Below are 20,519 nucleotides of genomic sequence, written 5' to 3'. Positions count from 1 at the left end.
CAGGTACTCTGGAAAGCAGTTTGGCAGTTTCTTATAAATCTAAACATGTGACTACCACATGACCTAGAAATTACACTTTTGGACATTTACCCCAGAAAAGTGAAAACTTATTTCATATAAAAATACAAATGTTTAAAGCATCTCTATTTGTAATAGCCCAAAACTGGACCAACTCAGGTGTCCTTCAATGGGCGAATGGTTAAACAAACTATGGTATAGAGCTTCCAGCTAAGATGGAGGCATAGGTAGATATTCTTCACCTCCTTGCACAACCGTAAGTAGAATGACTACCTCAAAACAAAAAAACCAGAACTGCCAGAAAGCTGAACTGTATAAAAGCCTGAGAACCAAAGATTTAAAGAAGAAATACTCATCCAGTCTGGTAGGAGGGGCAGAGCCGGGAGCAGGGAGGGAGAGGACACTGTGTGATGGAGGCGAGGTAGTGGCAAGGCAGTGACTGTAACTGCAGCCCTGCATTCACATGTGGTGGATAAAAGCCGGGAGGGACACTTGGGGAGCAAACCCAGCCCCAGGCTACACCACACAGCTCACAGTTCCAGTGCTGGGTAAATAAAGCTTCATAGCTTCTGGCTATGAAAACCAGTGGGGTTGGAACAGTGGAAGAAACTGCCTGTCTCTTAGGAGAGTCCATTTAGAGGGCCTCTATGGTTCTAGAACATATGCAAGCCCACCAACTCTGGGAACCATCAGCAGGGCAACAGCTAGAGGGGCACCAGTCACATACAGGATGTGGGTGAAGTGACTGGAAAAGCGGGGAGTGCTGAGCAAGCAGCATTGTTCCCATTCTAACCCCTCCCCCACATACAGCACCACAAAGCGGTAAAACAGGTCATCTTGCACTGATGAATACCTAAGGCTCTGTCTCTTACAACGTAACAGGTGCAGCAGCTCTACCTAATAGTATACAGAAGCAAACAAAGGGAGGCTGTCAAGTTGAGGAGACAAAGAAGTACGGCACAAATGAAAGAACAGATCAAAACTCCAAAAAGAGAACTATGCAAAAAGGAGACAGCCAACTTATCAGATGCAGAGCTCAAAACACTGGTGATAAAGATGCTCAGAGAAATTATTGAGTACAGCCACAAAATAAAGGAAGAAGTGAAGGTTATACACAATGAAATAAAGAAAAATATACAAGGAACCAACAGTGATGGGAAGGAGCCAGGATTCAAATAAACTATTTGGAACATAAGGAAGAAATAAACATTCAACCAGAAAAAAATAAAGAAACAAGAATTCAAAAAAAAACAAGGAGAGTTTAAGAAGGCTCTGGGACCTCTCCAACAGTGCCAACATCTGAATCATAGGGATGCCAGAAGTAGAAGAGGAAGAGCAAGACACTGAAAATCTATTTTAAAAAGTAATGAAAGAAAACTTCTCTAACTTGGCAAAGAAGATAGACATCCAAGTCGAGGAAGCACAGAGAGTCCCAAGCAAGAGGATCACACCAAGACACATCATAATTAAAATGCCAAATGTTAAAGATAAAGAGTGAATCCTAAAAGCAGCAAGAGAAAAGAAGGGAGTCACCTACCAAGGAGTTCCCATAAGACTGTCAGCTGATTTCTCAAAAGGAACTTTGCAGGTAAGAAGGGACTGGTAAGAAGTATTCAAAGTGATGAAAAGCAAGGACCTACAACCAAGATTCCTCTATCCAGCAAAGCTATCATTTAGAATGGAAGGGCAGATAAAGTGCTTCCCAGAGAAGGTAAAGCTAAAGGAATTCATCATCACCAAGCCCTTATTATATGGAATGTTAAGGGGACTTAAGAAAAAGAAGATCAAAACTATGAACAGTAAAATGACAACAAACAACTATCAACAGCTGAATCTAAAAAACAAAAACAAAGTAAACAACTAGAACAGGAACAGAATCCTAGATATGGAGATCATTTGGAGGGCTATCAGCAGTTAGGGGGATTGGGGAGAATGGGGAAAAGGTACAGGGATTAAGAAGAATAATTGGTAGATACTAAATAGACAGGAATGTTAAGACTAGAAAAGGAAATGGAGAATATGGGCACGATGGTGACTGGAGATCCCAGGATGACAGCTGTGCACCAGACACAGAGGATAACCGTCTAGCTGGGGCAGGTCTGAAGGTTCCCGGAGACTCTTTGTCAGCAAAAATGACAGTGGCAGAATACCAATACAAGAATACCAATACAAGTCCTAAGAAGAAATTTCGACAGTTGGTGAAGAGCTTGGAGATGAATTAGTGATAAATACAAAGAAAGTTAAGTAAATAAAACACTACAAGAAAACAAAAAAGTTGTACAGGAAAAGAAAAATAATCATGGTTTACTACATACCTCAACTATGATTACATAGTCATTAATGTAAATAATAAATACTGAACTAATCAAAATTATCATATAATCACACTGGGAAGATACAGAAATTAGATGGTTGAATGGGCATAGAGAGTTGGGGTAGGAAAGTTAAATCATGCCTTCCATAGTGGGAAGACAATAAATAATGCCGACATTTAAAAATCAAGACTTAAGAATACAAGCATTTTATTTAAAAACATAGAGGTGAATATTAAAATAATTGCCTAAATGGCAGGCAAAGTAATTGCCTCTGGGAGCGGAAATGAGGAGGAAAGGCATAGAATCTGTTTTTATTTTTTAAACAAGTCTGTAAACTCATTTTAAAAAATCATTGTACATGCATACTCCAATTTTTAAAAATCAAAACTAAAAAAATATGCAATTATATAAGTTTTGTCTTTGTAAAAGATAATAATTAAAAGGTGCCAGTAGAACCCTTCTATCACAGACTAAAAATAGTTTTCAGAATTGTACAGAATGAGTTCTGACTGCATGAATTCTAATCAGGTGGCCTGTAATTAATTATTCTCCATAAATCAACAGAGACTTTATCAAGTAGGTCAGAGAAGGAGACAAAGTCTTCTTAAAAGGGCATAAGTCCCTGAATTGTCTAAATGAGGATGAGTAACTGATGTCCAATGCTAATTCAATGCTGCAAAATATCTTACATTATGATGTTGATTTGAGCCTTGATGGGTAACTTTCTTCCAAACCATTCTTTCTTCCCTTATTGAATTTATTTGTTTGTCTGTTTGTTTATTTTTATCCTCACCCAAGGACATTTTTTCATTGCTTTTCAAGAGAGGATAGGAGAGAGAGTACATATCAATGAAGAGAAAGAGAGAAGCATCGATTGGTTGCCTCCCACATGTGCCAGACCAGAAATTGTACCCACCTGGACCAGATCACATAAACCTGGACCAAGGATTGAACCCTCAGCCCAGGTATGTGCCCCGACTGGGAATCAAACTTGCAACCCTTCTGTTACTGGATGACACTCCAACCAACTGAGCCATACCAACCAGGGCTGAATTGATTTTTGATTATCATAAGGATATACAAGGTTTCTCTTGTTATGTGAGTACAGATGTTAAATAGTTCTTGAAATATCAACAAATGCAAAGTAGGTAAGGAAATTTTCCTGTAATATAACATTCAATACCTTTCATATGAATGTTACATTCAATAATTTTAATATGAATTTCAAATCTAAAAATACAAACAAATCTTTTAGTTTCAATTCAAAACATCGATGTTTAGACTTAATATTTTCAGGTCATATTTAGATTTTGATGAAAAGGAACCAAAATAATCACATTATAAACATAGAAACAAAATAAAGAGTGACTCTAGGCATCTGTGTAATCACAGGATTGGGGCAAAAAGAAACAAATGAACCCCAAAACCTTTGTATTTTAATAAAAATAAAATATGCACCAAAACAGGGCATGTTTTGGCTGACTTAGATTACATTTAATTTGCCATAAGGATTGACAGAATGTAAAAAGCAGTAAAAATATTTATATGCTGGATGCAGTACTTAATCTGTTTACAAATCAAAGGGAGGTTCTGTTTATTAAATACTCCACCAACATGAACCCAGTAAGCTAATATTTTTGTTTCAAACTTTAGTTTTCAAGATTTTTTTAAAAGAAATTTTTGAAAAAGAGAAATTACATTTCAACTTATACACAGAATTACACTTATGAACTTCTCTGGAAAATCTCTATTATAGGTTTCCAGTTAATCCTAATTAGATAAGGAGGTCTCTTGTTTTTTAGAAAAGCAGAAAAGTTTTCTCACCTAGTACTCTCTAATGATAGTAATGAACACCATGACTGTAAAACTATAACACAGACTTTTAAAACCTGGATAGACATTTTACCAGTACCTAGTTAGTCGTTCAAATAGCAGGTATTTCTGAATTAGTGATGAGAAGTGATGAAATCACTCCTGTTAAAATTGATAGATTTATTAAGTATTTAAATTTAAACTGTTCAAACATATATGGAATTCAAACATATATGTGAGTATGGAAAGGGAGACAACTTTTGAAGAAAAAAGATGCTTAAACCTGAATATATTATGCTCCTAGCAGATATTGCCTCTCCATGCACTGAGTAGCTCCTAAACAGGCATGCCAGAAACTCAGGCTTGGTTCTGGGCCTCAGAGGCTTGCTGTATAGTCACAAGATGAGTCCAAAACACAAGATTTAAATGATAAGTCAGAAGATTGCCAGAAGAGAAGCTACATAGCACTGCATAATTAATTAACAAAAAACATTACAGACAAATGGGTGCTTCTGGAGTTCAGAGTATAAAGACTAAACTTCATATAGGAGTTATCAAAAGTGAGGGACTTAACTTGAACTTTGAAAGAGGTGTAAGATTTGCCTTAGGCAAAGATGGTGGGAAAACTATTCCTGGATAGGGGAAAGAAAAGACAGAAGGAGAGCCTTCAAAGATTACTACTGGGGCCAAAGGGCATTTGAGGCTAGAAGAGAGCAACACATTACAGAAAGCTCTAAGATATCAAGCTGAGGGATGATAGAAGGGAAAATAAAATACTATGTTATATTGAAGATAAAGACATTCATTGTTTTTTACTCCAACAAATATAAATTTAGCACCAACCATTGGATGGGATGTATTCTTATTGATCAATAATTCAAATGGTGAAAATGCAGTTTCTGCTATCAAGTTCAATGGTGGGAGAGAGAGAGAGATAGGTAAACAGAACCACAACATACTGCACTAAGTGTTAAAATAGAAGCCAGCCCAGGTGACGACAGGAGTCTCTGGGATGGAGCCTTAAGGGAGTCTTAAAGGAGTAGTAAGTCACCCACAGGAGGAGGAACAGGTGAGGCCTGATCAGGAAGTACCTTCTACACATCACTAAGGGTTTAGTGAGTATGGGATGAGAGACTGGCAGAGACTGGACTCCTGGAGATCTGTCGCTGACCAACTCTGTGGCCTTGGGAAAGCTATTAACTTCTCCAACTCTTAGTGTCCTCATCCACAAAATGAGGACCATAATACTTTTCTGATAGAGTAGCTGTGAGGATATAAAAGCATAATGCATGTTGACCTCTTACTTAGTACAGTGCCTGATATATAATAAGAACTCATAGGTATTATTTATTTTGAGCCTGATGGGGAGCCACTGAAGAGAATTAAACAGGAAAGTAAAATGATCACATTTTTATTTTACAAAGATCATTATAACTTCATGTGGAAAATAGATTGGCAGGGTTTTGCTACTACTGATCCCTACTAAGGAACATTTGACCTTCTATTTTAACACTAACTGTAAATATTAATATCCTGTGATGAAACTTTAGACAGTAATTTATTAATTATCTCTAATGCAATCTTTAGAACCCCTAGAAATAAACTTGCAATATTTTCTTAACTCCTTCCTCTACTTCTGGAGATTGCTCTCATACCTAGGCTGTTATAGGATTTATGAGTAATTTTACTGCTCTTTATATATATATATGTGTGTGTATATATATATACACACACACACATATATATATATATATATATATTTCCTGTCTGCCCAAGTAGATTATAAACTTTGTAAGGGAGAAACCTAGTACTTAGGATATTGCTCTTTACTCTTGTAAGCTCTCCATAAATATTCCTTATTTTTGACAAGAACCTGATGACAGTATACATGTAAGGTTTTACTGAAGTTTAACGTGACCAGAGACTGAGAAGTACAGAAGGAGGCTGCAGTTGCCCTCCTGGCTTTGACAAATCAGTGCCTCTTTTAGCCTCTTTTTTGAAAAATGGGGTTGAAAACACAAATCCAAGGCAACTAACTCACAGAGGAGTTCCAAGGGCTAAAAAGAAATGATACATAAGAAAGCATTTTTCTAACTCAGAAATTTGCAAACATATGAACATAGGTCATTGGTTGTGGTTGTGGTCTTTGACTATTTCATTAAAACCTTGGGCCTTATTTTGCAAGTATTCTAAAGCATTCTTCCCAATGAGTGTTCTATAATTCTCTGTTACCATCCCTGAACTAGGCTAGAATTTTATCCATCAATGCTCATGAATTCATATCCATATCCATTTCCATGTCCATAGCCTAACAGGTGGTGGGAGGCACTGGCTCACTAGAGGACACTTTGCTGGATTACAGACTGGAATGTTAAGTGTCTCCAGACAAGAAATAACTATTTATTTGAAATATGCTCCCCTGTAGGAACATTTTAATTTTACTTGTAACACTATAAATGTGAATAAAAAGAGCTGAAATCCTCTCTAATATATTTCTCTTCAACCTGCTAAGAGGGTAAAAGGAACAAATTATTTTAATCTCTTAAAAGGGATGGAAGAATAACCTTTAACCCTAAACATGGCTCAGTAATAAAAGCCAAGCGATTTTTGCTTTCACTTTGTGAAATTAAATGTCAATAAAAGTTTTTGTAATTTAGGACCTTAGACCTCATCAACCATGATGGAAGTAGATTTCTATTTATTAGTTTTGTGCTTTTGATTAAATATTGTGCCAGTAGCATATGATATAATCTTGAAGCAGGCCCCAGAACCTCATTCCTTCTACTTCTCAAATTGATTTCCTGTCTTAAAACAAGCAACAGTCCTATTACAGCATGAAAAAAAAAATTAAAATAATTATATCATTTCTCCAACAAAAAACATCCAATAGATGTTTGAAATATGAAAAGAAATTAATTGAATATGCTACTAGTGAATATTCTGCACTTATTTGTCAAGAAGGAAAACAATGTAGGAATTTAAGTAGGTCAGAAGTTTTATAAAAGTAAAACTAATCTGTAGTCATCTCTCTCTAAACAATGAACAATAGCCAGACGGGCCAATGAAATTGTTCAGGATAACCAAGCTAATAAACAGGCTGTTTCCAATATTCATTCTACTTAAATTGCTGAAGCTTAGAAACCATATCCCCATTGAAAGAATATTACAAATAGTGGTAGTACCCAGATTACTGAACCAAGAGTGCTAAAAGAAACCAAGAGGTTAATTTCCTATTAAAAGGAAATTCTTTCTACTTTTCATTCTGGGGTGCCAGTAACACATCTCCCAAGATAGGCCTACCCAGAGCTTCCCTACTCACTTCCCTCCAGCCAAGAGCTGGGACAGCGGGCGTGGAGTCACCAGCCACCTGCTTCCTCCAGGGCAACAGCTGCAACCTGTGGGATTCTTTGAAAACACTCTCTACATGTGTCACACATATGCATTCTACTCATTTTCATATAGTGATGTTACCACCACACATTTAATTCTCTAATAAATATTAATGCAATTCTTACTAGCTTTCCATCTTTATGAATTTTCTCAATGGGGGACCTTACAAATGCAACTATTTTCATGAGGGAGCCTGAGAAATCTATCAACATTGAAATGGTGTTTTCAAACAAAATAGGTACAGGGTTAGAAGAGAAGAAAAAGAAGGAAGGATGACACCTAGCCCCAGCAAGGGCAAAAGGTTTTACAGCAAGATTTTCCTCAGTAAATTATTGCTTGCTGTATTTTAGAAGCAATTTATATGGAATATATTTTAGTAAAAAAGAAAAAGATATTCCAATTCCATTAAAATGTTTCTGGGGCTCTGACCGGTGTGGCTCAGTGGGTTGGGCATCACCCCGCAAAGCGAAAGGTCACCAGTTGGATTCCTGGTCAGGGCATGTGCCTGGGTTACAGGTTAGATTCCCAGACAGAATGCAGATAAGTAAGAGAGGCAACTGATTGATGTTTCTCTTCCACTCTTTCTCCCTTCCATTCCCCTTTCTAAAATAAATAAATAAAATCTTTAAAATGTTTTTTGGTTTATTTTTAACCCTAGTTATGGAATCCCTGTTTTATACACATAAACACACACACACAATTTTTTTTTCAAAATTTTCAGAATAGGACCAACTTAGGTAAATATAATTAGTGTAGGACTATGGGTCTAAGATCTAAAAGTACTAGGAACACAGGAAAATCAGACTGTGGAAAAATAAGAGTTATAATGAGAAATAAAAACACAATTCCAGGTATTAGTAATATAACGTTAAATCACAGCACTAATACATGTATTATTTAAGTGACATAATACTATATTTGTAAGTGCTTGATAATGCTTATTTAATAAAATATTGGTATTATTATTTGACTATTCTGACACTGTTATACCCTGAGGAAGGTAAGAGAGTTAAAGAAAGAACAATCTATCAATAATACAGGGCATTTAAAACAGAAATTTAAAGGTGTTTCGTTCTCAGACACATCTTTTATAAGTTTACAATTTACTTCAAAATATAGACCTCAGGGTTTAAAATATATCTTTCTATAGATTTGTAGTTACCACCAATAATTTTTACTTATATCCCCTAAATACACTATAGTTTAAAACAATAATTTATATCCTAAGCACATTCCAGTATACACAATCTAAAATTGTTTTATTATGCTGTTAGGACTCTAATAAGTTGAGAGTTACCAAGTGCTATCAATTCCTTTAAGAAAAAATATTTATTATCTAGCTCATCAAAGACAAAAGATTTAATATAAATGTCATACCAGTACTTTTGAAAGTGAAAATATTCAATGCTGTTAGGATGAAGATTGACAGGCACTTTCATTAACTGAGAACAGAAGTATAACCTTTTTAGAATACAGAGATTTAAGTGTAAGGATGTTTATTTCAGTAGTTTTCATGGCTGAAACAAAGTAAGCAATTAGTAATAGGAGCACTTAAATTATAGCCATATGAGAGAAAAATAGAACCTTATATCCATGGGATAGAAAAATAAAACTTAATTAATAGAACTTAAAAGAACTTAATTTCAAAGAATTAACAGAATATGGGGAAATTCTCATGCTCTATGTATCACATTAACTGAAAAAAAGGACACAAACTTCTATGTATTTTAAGAGTTTATATTTGTAAATCTATGTACTTCATACTAAATATATTTTAGAAAAAGACTTGAAGAAAATAATACAAAAATGTTACTAGGATTATCTCTGAGAAATAAAATTAGAGGAGTTACTTTAATTTTTTTCTTATACTTTACTGGCTTATTTTTCAATGAACATTTATCACTTTGAAAATACATACAGGCATGCCTCTTTTTACAAACTGAAGGCAAGACCCTCCACCAGGAAAAAAAATTGAGACTTGCTTTATTGTGATACTCACTTTACTGTTGTAGTCGAGAACTGAAATAGCAATATCTCTGAGTATGCCTGTATTTAAAAAAGCATTGTTTTAGTTTTTTTTTTATCCTCACCCAAAGACATTTTTTCATGGCTTTAAGGAAGAATGGGCAGGAGAGGGAGAGAGGGAGAGAGGGAGAGAGGGAGAGAGGGAGAGAGAGGGAGGGAGGGGGAGAGGGAGAGAGGGAGAGAGAGAGAGAGAGACAGACAGACAGACAGACATCGATTTGCTCCAAAGCATTGTTTTAAATACAACCCATTTGAGTGACAATGGGGACACCCTTGATCCTGAAGTTATGAAAGGTCATGAGGAATTGCTAAATTGAAGTCTGTTTATCCTTCAACTGAAAGAACCTGTTATAAGGGCTTTAAACATTCTTTAAAAAGATTATGCCTTAAAAATGCAGGGAATCTCATTATATAGGAAAGAAATTTAAATGTGTGTCATTTTGCCATATTGAAAGTTTAACAATAAAGTCTTTTATTCAAACTCCCTCACAAAGGCGAGCTTGGGTTCCATTTGTACATTAGAGGCCAATTCCACAGATATTTTTTTGAAACAGAATGAAGAAGGCACTCCATAATAGCTACTGAAGCTTGACTATGCTGGATAAGACCAGTGCACTTCTTAAAAAGTGAGAGACAGTGTGCATGTCACTTTGTATGGTTCTGCTTTATGTGTTTAATGTGTGGGTTTGGGGCTTTGCTCTGTTGAGAAAGGCCTTGTTTATCTTGGGCCCAAGTGTACTCCACTTTAATGTAGTCCCTAAAAGTTCCCAGAGCAGGTATGAGAGATGAATTCTCCACAAAGCTCATACAGACCCACTCCTCCACCGTTCTGGGGCTCAGAGCTCCTCTGCGAGTCCTGGGTTCTGCTGTCCACGTCTCTGCTCTCCATTGCCTCGCTGGGCGATGGAGGTCTCTCCAGCTCTAGATAACCACACAGGGAGCTAACTACTAGCTCAGCCTCCCCACTCACTTTCCCTTGGCACAGTTAACCCACAAATCAGGCTTGCTGAGACAACATCAGTTCCCGTTTCTAGTTCTCCTTTTATGCCCTGTAAAGCCACACCAAAGCTCCCTCTGGCCACTGCTGACTCATGATGTCTGTCTCCCTCTGACCCTCAGTCCCTCTCTTGTTCTCAGATCAGAATATTTCCTCACAGTCATTCCACGTTGGGCTTGCCTGTTTTCCACTTGCAGAATGTTCCCTGAATGTGTCTTCCCTTCTCAAATGCACACCAGAACAAACGTTACCAGAGGTGTCTCGGTGCATCCTTGACTCAATCCCATTTCATGCCCCACTATGTCTCACTCCACCACCTACATCCTAAAATGCAAAAGCAGGACTTCCGGCCAAGATGGAGGCTTAGACGGACACGCTAGGTCTCCCTCTACAACTAGAGAGGAATACAACTACTTCAAAACAAAGGATAACTAGAAATTCCAGAAAATAAAACTACACGGAAGCCCAACATATGAAGTTATAAACCAGCGGTGCCATTTGGGCAGGTAAGAGTTAAAGAGGGCAGTGCTGTTTGCGGTAGCACCTGGGACAGCGGCGGGGCGGCGAAAAATCCCGGCTGCAATCAAGCCCCTGGCGGTGCGCGACCCCAGCGCCGGGGAAAACAGCCACCGCATCGCCTTGAACAGTGAGGCCCAGGGGGGCGGGAGGACGGATCCCGGTCTCCTGGCTGAATAACTGTGTGAATCCACCTTGGACCCTCGCCCCCAAAGAAAGCACCACAGGGCTGCGAAATAGGTCGCAGACAGGCGCCGGTCGCTGACTTGTGACGCGTACACAGGCACTGCCCCCTACAGCCGGCCCAAGAAAACAAAACGCATCTGTCAAAATGTGGCAGACAACTATAGAAATCCAGGTGACACAGCTCACCAGGCAACAGATAGAGAACCTGACAGATGAACAGATAAGAAACCTGTCAGAGGCTCAGTTCTGGGCCATTGTTATCAGGTGGCTTACAGAATTCACAAAAGAGCAGGAAAAAGATAAGAAAGAAGCGAAAAACTTTCATAACGAAAGGAACAAAACCGCATACGAGACAGATGGTGAGGAACAAAAATCCAGAGTTCATTTCAACAAACTGGAATATGGAGAAGGAACAAGCAGTCAACCAATGCAGCGAGAGGAAATGGGAAGCAACAATGAGAGGATCAGAAACCTCTGGGACAGCTATAAAAGGCCCAACATAAGAATCATTGGTTTGCCAGAGAATGAGGAAGATGAACTAGAACTTGAAAAATTGAGTGAAAATATAATAAAGGAGAACTTCCCAGACTTGGGGAAGGGAATAGACAAGCAGGTCCAGGAAGCAAGGAGAGTTCCCAAGAGACTGGACCCAGGGAGAACCACTCCAAGACACATTATAATCAAAATGTCAAAAATTAAAGATAAAGAGAGAATCTTAAAAGCAGCAAGAGAGAAGAAAAGAATTATGTACAAAGGGGTCCCAATTAGACTATCAGCTGACTTCTCAAGGGAGACCCTACAGGCAAGAAGGGACTGGCAAGAAATATTCAAAGTAATGAAAATCCAAAACCTACAACCACGAATACTCTATCCAGCGAAACTGTCATTCAGAATAGAAGGACAGAGAAAGTGTTTCCAGGACAAAATAAAACTGAAAGAGTTCATTAGATCCAAACCACTGTTATATGAGATGTTAAAGGGACTGGTTTAAAAAACAGAAGCTAGGGAGATGAAACAAAGGCAAACTAAACAGGCAACGAGAGTGGAAAAGGAACTGTGGGTACGGGAAGCATATTGGGGGGAGGTCAACAGGGAGGGGGAGTGGGGAGAGGGAGGGAGATGATATAGGAATTGGGGATCATGGTAGGAGGGAATGGAATAGACGGAGAGAGGTTGGGAGGAACTGTATGCACAACTAATGGACATAATCTAAAAGGGGGGGACCACTGGAGGGAGGGGGGCCACCGGGTGGAGGGGAGCAGAGGGAAGGGAAATTGGCACAAATGTACTATTTTAATCAATAAAACACATTAAATCTGAAAAAAATAAAATAAAATAAAATAAAATGCAAAAGCACAGCAGATCATCAGGTAATAACAGGGCTCTCACACGCATTTTCAAATCTTAACATCCCTTCAACACAGTCATCTGCACATCCATAGCTCAGCCACATATGCAGAGGGAGGATACTTAAAATACAACACTGGGGGTAGTTTTCACGGCTGCTGAAGTCAAGTAAGTGTGTGCTTATGTGTTATTTGGAGCCACAAACTAACAATCAAAGTTGTAGTATCTACAGCAGACATATATTAACATGTAGGCTCAAGGCTTAGGTGTTTCACATTTGTTTTTTTATTTGTTTTGGTTTGGTTTGGTTTTCTGTTTTGGGCTCAGCACCAATAAATCCTTGTCTTAGCAAATGACTCTGATAGTTTCCAAAAGCTGTCTGGCCAACTAATTTAATTTAGACAATGCCATTTTAAAAGTAGTAAATAACTATCTTCTAAATATGGAGAGAAAAAAACAGCTACAAAGCAAGGCTTACTGAAATCGCAAAACAGGGCTAAGTCCTAGATAATGTGTCATTCAGGATTTAGGACAACAAACCAGGCTGATACAGGCCCTTCTCACCCTCCAAAATGCTAGTAAAATATAGTAAATGGTCACAGACAGCTAATGTTAATTAACCACTGAGGAATTATAGCCAAATGGAATGTTCTTAATGGAGACATTAAGGTGTTTTCATTGCCACACACATAATTTACATCAGATGTATGATTGCCTTTTCCAGGAATCCAAAATGCTATGCCCTGGGAAATGCCACATTCGTTTTTTGAATGAAAATGTTTTACTTAAACTGGCTTAGTATTAGGGAAGTATTTTGCCCTTGATTTCAGGGTTTAAAGAGAAGCGACTGAGCAACAGGGCTTCGTAAATCAAAAAGCCTAAGATTTCCCTCTGCCCTAAACATAATAAGAACCTTAAACAAAATGTTGGATGACACCTAAAATTGTCAGAATATCTCTTCTGCAAAATAATTTTACAGCTCCCATTTCCTCAGGATTGTCTATCATATTTAAAATAAACTAACCTGGCTCTGGCTGGGTGGCTCTCAATCAGTTGGAGTGTTGTCCCATACACCAAAAGGTTGCGGGTTCAATTCCCAGTCAAGGCACATACCTAGGTTGTGGGTTCAATCACCAGTCTGGACACATGGAGGCAACCAAAGTTCCTCTCTCACATCAGTCTTTCTCTCTTTCTCTCTCCCTTCCTCTCTCTCTAAAGAACAAAATAATCAAACATATCTTTGGGTGAAGATTTTTTAAAATGTAAAATAAACTGATCTTATTCAGATTCACTTCATGTACAAAACACAAGAAGAGTATTTTCTTGATTCTGAAAGCTATGAAATGCATTTGGCCCTAGATTTCTAAGTCTGAGCAGGGAAATTATCAATTTTTAAGGATTCTAAACAATGATTTTTTTTAATATTACATAAAACTGAGCAGAATTGTGGGATTATATAGCATAACTATACATCACATCAGACAAGACTAAACTGATAACTTGTTGCTTCTGAAATTATGTTACTAATTACTAAATACTAAAAATAATCACACCTGAAGTCATCCGAATGCCATAATTTCATGGAAGGACACAGCAGGTGAATTTACCTCTCCTCCTATCTTTACATAAAAACAGTCATGCTTCCCTAGACAGCCATGATTAACTAGCAAAACCGGAAGAAATCCTTATTGCCCTACTCTAGCAGATAAATTGGTATGTGCATCAAAGCATTCTTATTGAGGAGGACAAATGGGGGTGCTGTAGAAGAAGCTACATATACTGTTAGAAAAGGTAAAAACTCAGTCATCTGAGACTCTTCCCTCTTTGTTCCCATGACTCCGATTCCTAGACTACCACCTTGCTCTTTGATCTCCTGAGTCTCATTTCACTTTTCTAACATTACAGAGTATAGGACATTCCATTTTCTTCTTATTTTGGATTTGTATAAAGTGACTACTTTTTTGTTTCTCTGTTTAGTTTATATAATAAAATAATACGTGCTCGTTGCAAATTTTTTTTAAAGCCCAAACATACTTTTATAAGGTAAAAAGTAAAAGCACCCTCTTCTCTTCATCCCATCCCATTTCTTTCAGGTAGCGACTGTCAACAGTTTGGGGACAATGAGGTATATGTATGCCTGCATGCAGGTTTAAGTATGTGCATGATATAAATCTCTTCTGCAATTTCCTTTTTTCACTTACTATATCTCGGTTTTTCTCAAGACAATGTACCAAAACAGCTAACAGGCACATTTACATTACTGAATTTCTCCTTTTCCCTACAATGAGATTGCTAAACTAAGATTTACTGAATACGAAAACAAGCAAAACAACAAAACCTGTCAGACTAAAACTAAATTTATCTTCAGTTATATTAGTTTTTACACTCACTTTTGACCTAAAAATATGGTAAGAACAAATGGATAAACACACATATGCATTAATCTATATGTACTTTAAATATATCGAATACCTTACATAGATAAACATACATTGAAATGAGGTTAATTTTCAAAGATAAGAAGCAAAGAATGGCACCTGTGTCAGTGGTGAGACAATAAGTCCTAAATAGGGAGGGACACCATGTGGAAATTTCCTGGGCTTTGGAGCCCTTAACAAGGGGTCATGTGAAACTCCACCTCTTACTGATGGTGTGTTTGGTTTAACCATTCCTTCTGTCTAGGCTTCCTTTTCAGCATCCACAAAACTGGGGAAAAGACTCATCTTACAGATATTTAGAAATTAAGAGTTTAAGATGGTGTCTTAAACATAGTAAATGCCCAAAAAGTGCCTTATTACTGTTAATAATCCAGAAACTATATATGATAGATGGTGATCCAATACCTTATACCTGCAAGGCTTTCTATTTTGTTTACCTTCGTTCATGTTTTTATATTTACCTTATTTGTATAGACACAGAAAGTGCCTTAGGAATTAATTACTGTAAACATGCTTAGTAGCTTTAATGAATTATTGAAATATGATCCTCTCTCTTTTTACTTCCCCAGAGCGTCTTGCACTGGGCTCCTTAGCACTGTCCCAGCCTCCTGCTTGCTATGCAATCCTAAATTTTACTTACAATTTGTGATAAACCATCTGACTACCACTAAATAACTGAAAATACCTTCCATGTTTGCTGATGACCAGCAGCTTAAAGTGTCAAAAGCTGACTTTCCCAATGAGGAGGCTTCCTGTCCTCTCCTTTCACTTAACAAGGCCATCAATGATGCATACCATACCCTTTTAGCTGGCTAGTGGCCACGTCTTGGGAAAGGGATGTGCTGCAGGCACCAGGGACCTACCAAATACACATCTGTTTTCATCACATGTTGTTGGTCAGCTGGATGTCCACCCACCCTTTTCATTTATCCATATTGAAGATTTAGATTAGATTTATGTCTTAGATTTCCACAAAATCCTAAACTTTTAGAATAGTTTGGGAAAATTTGGCCACTATACTATCCAACCATTTCTTTTCGCATGAGACAAAACAGGCTCAGGCACATGTGACAGACCCACAGACAAGCGACTATTTACACAGCAGTTGGAATTAGAACCTCAACTCTTTAATTTTGGGTTCTTTCCTCTGACTAATAAGCAAGATTTTATCTGTTCCAATAGCTCTGGAAGGTGTTTATTAAATTAAATATTTTTGGACAAAAGGAAATGTTTGTAATTGCCCATGTGTGTGGGAGAGGCCAAATGCACCGTGTACCAGCCTTAGGGTAATTAATTCACCTGTCTGTCCAGGTGGAGAGGATAAATGAGGGAGAAAGTTGCATTTGGACTGTCTCGCCATCCTACTTAAATTTACAAGGGGTTGTGTAGGGAATAAATAGGACCCAGAAAGACTAGTAACCCCCATTACTATCCCAAAAGGGCTCTAAGGACATGTTACACACCAAGCTGAAGAAGCATAAGGTGGGGGATTTCTTCTAGGATGTTATCAGGCAGGGGAAGAGGTTTGGTTTTTTTTTCGTATTTATTCACCTGAGGAAGCAGACGCTGTCAGTTTCCTCCTCTTGACACACAAGTGGCCACGTCCTTGTCACTGGGGCTGTCTGGTGATTGTTGCCTCCTCCTTTCTCCCGAGGATGTTTACAGCAAGGACGCGAGTGGGCCTGGACCGAGAAGGGCCTGGTCATTGGGCCCAACCCTCAGTCCCCACCCAGCCAGCCCCCTCCCCTGCTGCTTCGAGAGCCCCGCGAGGGCTCCAGCGAGCAGTGCCTTTGTTTTCCCGACTCTATTTACGTTTGCGGAAGTGCTGCCGGGGCCGAGCGCGCAGGGGGTGCCGGCTACATCTCCCCCAGCACCCGATAAAGATGACAACCAACAGAAGCCGAGGGGAGGGTGGGAGCGGCGGGCCAGTGGGGCTGGGAACGAAGACACCCACACACGCCCTGTCTCAAGGCCCCTCCCCTAGAGCCCCCTCCCCCGAAAGCAGGTGTGCGCGCCGCACTAGGTAGGGGAGCTCCCAGTCCAGCGGCCTGGCTGGTTCCCCCACCGGGCAGGTCAGGGTGGGGCTGCCGGGCCGCCCCCGCTGAGCGCGTTCCCTCTCCGCGCGCCGGGCCCGGGCTCACCTGCTGCGAGAGGGGTGGCGCTCAGGGTCGCGGGGCTCGGGGAGCTATCTCCCCCCGGCGCGGGGCGGTGACTAGGGGCGCCCAGGTGGCGGCCGTCGGGGCGGCGCGCACCATCTCTGGTTTCTTGGGGGCTGCAGCGAGCCGGGCGCGGCCGAGGGATGCGGGCCTGGTGGGGCGATCGGGAGCGGCGATCCGGGCGCACGCACCGGCGCGACTTTCTCTCCTGCTTGTTGTTCTGCTCCTCCTCCGGCCGGGCCTCCGCCGCTCGCTACCGGCTGGACCCGTTTCAGGGCCGAGCTCCGAGGACCCGCCGCCAGGTGCAGCGCTCCGCCTCCTGCGGCGGGTGCGTCGGCGGCCGCTCCTCCGGGCCTAGCGCCAGCCCTGGCGGCCCCCGGGGACCTCGGAACCCAGCCCTGCTAGCGCTGCCCTTCGAGGAGGGGAAGCGGGACCGCGAGGTGCTGTCCTCCACCCTACCCCCCGCTCCTGGCTGAGAACCCCCCCTCCCGGGGAAACGACGCAGGCCTAGCTCCGGGGGGGAGGGGAGGGGAGTAGAGGGCGGCCTGGCTGACTATTGTAATAATAATTATAGCAGACGTTTATTAAGCGCTTATTCAGTGCCAGGCTCAGTGCTAACGCTATTAATGCGCTACCTCAATGTCTCCAGTGCCGGCCTTGGCAGGCTGTCCTCAGTTGACCCGGGAGACAGGATCTGGGCGGGGTACGGGAGGCAAACAGCGGGGGTTTCAGGACTCACCGGGAAAGCGATACACCGAGGCTGATGCACCCTTTCAGACTGAGAAGGTGCGGCTGAGCATATCTGTCTGGCGCCTTGCTGTGGAGGTAACCGTGTGCGTTGCAGTAAGAACGTAATTAAAGTTGTATTTCTGGTTGGACAGAAGTGAGGATGTGAAGGGTGGTTGTGACAGGCATCGTTCCTTCAGCAGGTGTTTTCTGTGTGTCTCTGCTGGGCTTCAGGGGTGCCAGATCCTGTTCTCGGGGAACTTACGGTCTCGTCTGGAAATAACAACAATGATAATAATGGCAGTGAACATTTAAGAACATATGATATATGAAGCACTGTTTAAGTCTACCATAACCCTAAAAGCATAGGTAATATTCCATTTTACAACTGAGAAAACGGAGGCTGAAATTTAATGTGACCTATTCAAAATTACTGAACAGTAAAAGGGAGAGAAGTCTTAATTTCATCTCCAGGGTTTAAGCTTTTAACCACGAAATCATACTGATATGAGTTTTTATAGGCCCTGAAGCTTAAGGATTTGAGATCCCTCTTTAGAAAGAATAAAAGAAAATTACAAATACAAAGTGGCACTGGCTTAAGTCTTGTGATAAGTCCACTTGCAATACTGATCAGAGCAAAGCAGTTAAAGGTAGTGAGTGCAAAGGTTTCAAATGAAAGAGATGAAGGTGGTTGTGAGGCTCAGAATGACAGATTTTGGTCTGGTGTGGCCTTGAAACAGCTTCCCACTGTGTTCTCTGAAACTGAACAGCTTATAAAGACCCATTTGGTAGCTGTCATAATAGAGTTATCATTCTTAATATCTGTCCAGACATTAAAGAAGCAACTTTTTAAAAAGGAAAGAAGAGAAAAAGGAAGAAGGTAGACAAAACTGCAGGCCTAACAGGAGTCAGGTCTGTCCTGCATATGGAAAGGGTGGGAGGAGGTGAGGGGCAAAGGTAGTTCTTGACTGAGAGAGCTGCTCAAAGGAAACTCCATGTCGAAAAGTGATGCCAAATCTTCCTAGACTGAAGCTGGCGATTCTGTTTCAAATAGACACAGGATGGCATCAAGGGTCAGCATAAAAGAAAATGTTTTAATTGACCTTGTTAGGGCATGAATTTTTTCCTGGCAGTCTCTTTCCTTTTCAGTATAACTAAGAAGAAGGTGCAAACTTGCATAAAGAAAAAATGATTTCCACTTCCTGGGAATCTCCCCACCCACTGTGAGGTAACTGGTGGCTGTGGTGTGAAAATTAGCTTCCATATATACTGCCAGGCAGTCTATCCCAGAGGTCACTGACAGAAAGACTCAAAGACAAAATTAAGATGTGGAAATCACATGGCTTACTGAATCCATTTAAAATGCAAAGTAAAAAGTTGGGGAGATGAGAGGGTAGATTAACACATTTAGGATAGCTAGGTACAGGAGGTGGTGTATTTTATGAAATATGCATAGAACCTGTGCATTTTTCTTCCTCCCTCTCTCTTTCCTCCTCCCCCGCCCCGCCCTCTCTCTCCCTTTTCTCTTTCTCTCTCTCTCTCTCTACTACATCAACCTTCCTTGTGCTAATGGTCTGTGTACAAGGACCAATGAGGGGACTTGGCAAACAAAGAGTGCCTAGTGCCAAAGCCAACACTTGCTTTCTCTATTGAGAGACAGGAGCAAGTATGCTTGATCACAGTTCTACCTCACTAATTAGCCTTATGAGCAGCTATGAATTTCATCTGCATTTCTTAGCAGAGAGCAAATGTGTAGGTGTGTCACCAGTGAGTGATCATTTTAAGCCTTCCTGATGAACATTGAGTGCTGGATAGTCTTCATGAATATTTACTGTATCAAGAATATTTGGTGCCTACTTGGACCTTCCAACCTTCCTCTTTATGTTCAGCTCATATATGCACTACTTACTTTATCTCACAAACTACTTGCTTCTACTTTAATTTGATTTCTCTTCCTTATAATGTTTATTTTTCTTATGGCAGAATTGATTCTTTTTATTTATTTATTTATTTTTAGAAAGAGAGGAAGGGTGAGAGAAAGAAACATTGATTTGTTATTCCACTTATTTATGCATTCATTAGTTGGTTCTTGTATGTGCCCTGACTGGGAATCGAATCCACAACCTTGGCGTACTGAGAAAACACTCTAATGAGCTGGGCTGTACACAGCCAAGGCTGGAATGTATTATTCTTAAATAACAAAGCAAACACATTATTGTAGGTAATAATAAGAACAATAGCAGCTAACACTTACATGGTATTTGCTCTGTGCCAGGCACTGTTCAAAGAACTTTCCATTTGTTTATTCATTTAATCAAAACTAAAGTCTTTTTGCCATGTAAGGTAATGTATTTATAGGGTCCTATGATTATTATGTGAGTATCTCTAAGAGGCAATGATTTTGCCTATAACACCCAAACACCAAGCCCTGTGGAGTCCATTTTTCAAAATATCTCTGGAATTTGTTCTCTCTGTTCCTGTGCTGTGCTAATCTGTGAAGTTCTCTCTCCTCCGCCTTATGGCAACCATTTCTCTGGCTTCTCTCCCTCAATGTGTTCTCTCATCCAATCCGTTTTCTTTATCGCAACGAAAG

At 40.0% G+C, this 20,519-nt stretch overlaps 1 protein-coding gene across 8 annotated transcripts in view; it reads right to left on the bottom strand.

Moving 5' to 3' along the window:
• Nucleotides 1-18,024, bottom strand: part of MFSD6 (major facilitator superfamily domain containing 6) — a 68,435-nt gene extending 50,411 nt beyond the window's left edge. The window contains exons 1-3 of one of the 8 annotated variants that reach the window (XM_090281861.1): nucleotides 17,186-17,648; nucleotides 16,596-16,726; nucleotides 13,720-13,744 (exon numbers count right to left, since the gene is read on the bottom strand). The gene's annotated coding sequence lies outside the window, so the exon portion shown is untranslated. Of the gene's footprint in view, nucleotides 1-7,464; nucleotides 7,578-13,630; nucleotides 13,700-13,719; nucleotides 13,745-16,595; nucleotides 16,727-16,856; nucleotides 16,946-17,185; nucleotides 17,666-17,939 lie in introns of those variants that run through there. The other 7 variants (XM_090281837.1, XM_090281888.1, XM_090281827.1 and 4 more) reach the window with 7 other exon arrangements.
• Between the last annotated feature and the right edge of the window lie 2,495 nt (nucleotides 18,025-20,519).

The sequence above is a fragment of the Furipterus horrens genome, unplaced genomic scaffold (assembly GCF_987537825.1).
Source record: "Furipterus horrens unplaced genomic scaffold, mFurHor1.1.pri manual_scaffold_1, whole genome shotgun sequence".
NCBI classification, from domain to species: Eukaryota; Metazoa; Chordata; class Mammalia; order Chiroptera; family Furipteridae; genus Furipterus; species Furipterus horrens.
The sequence above is the reverse complement of the archived record's forward strand: the minus strand, read 5'-3'. Positions and strand labels throughout refer to the sequence as shown.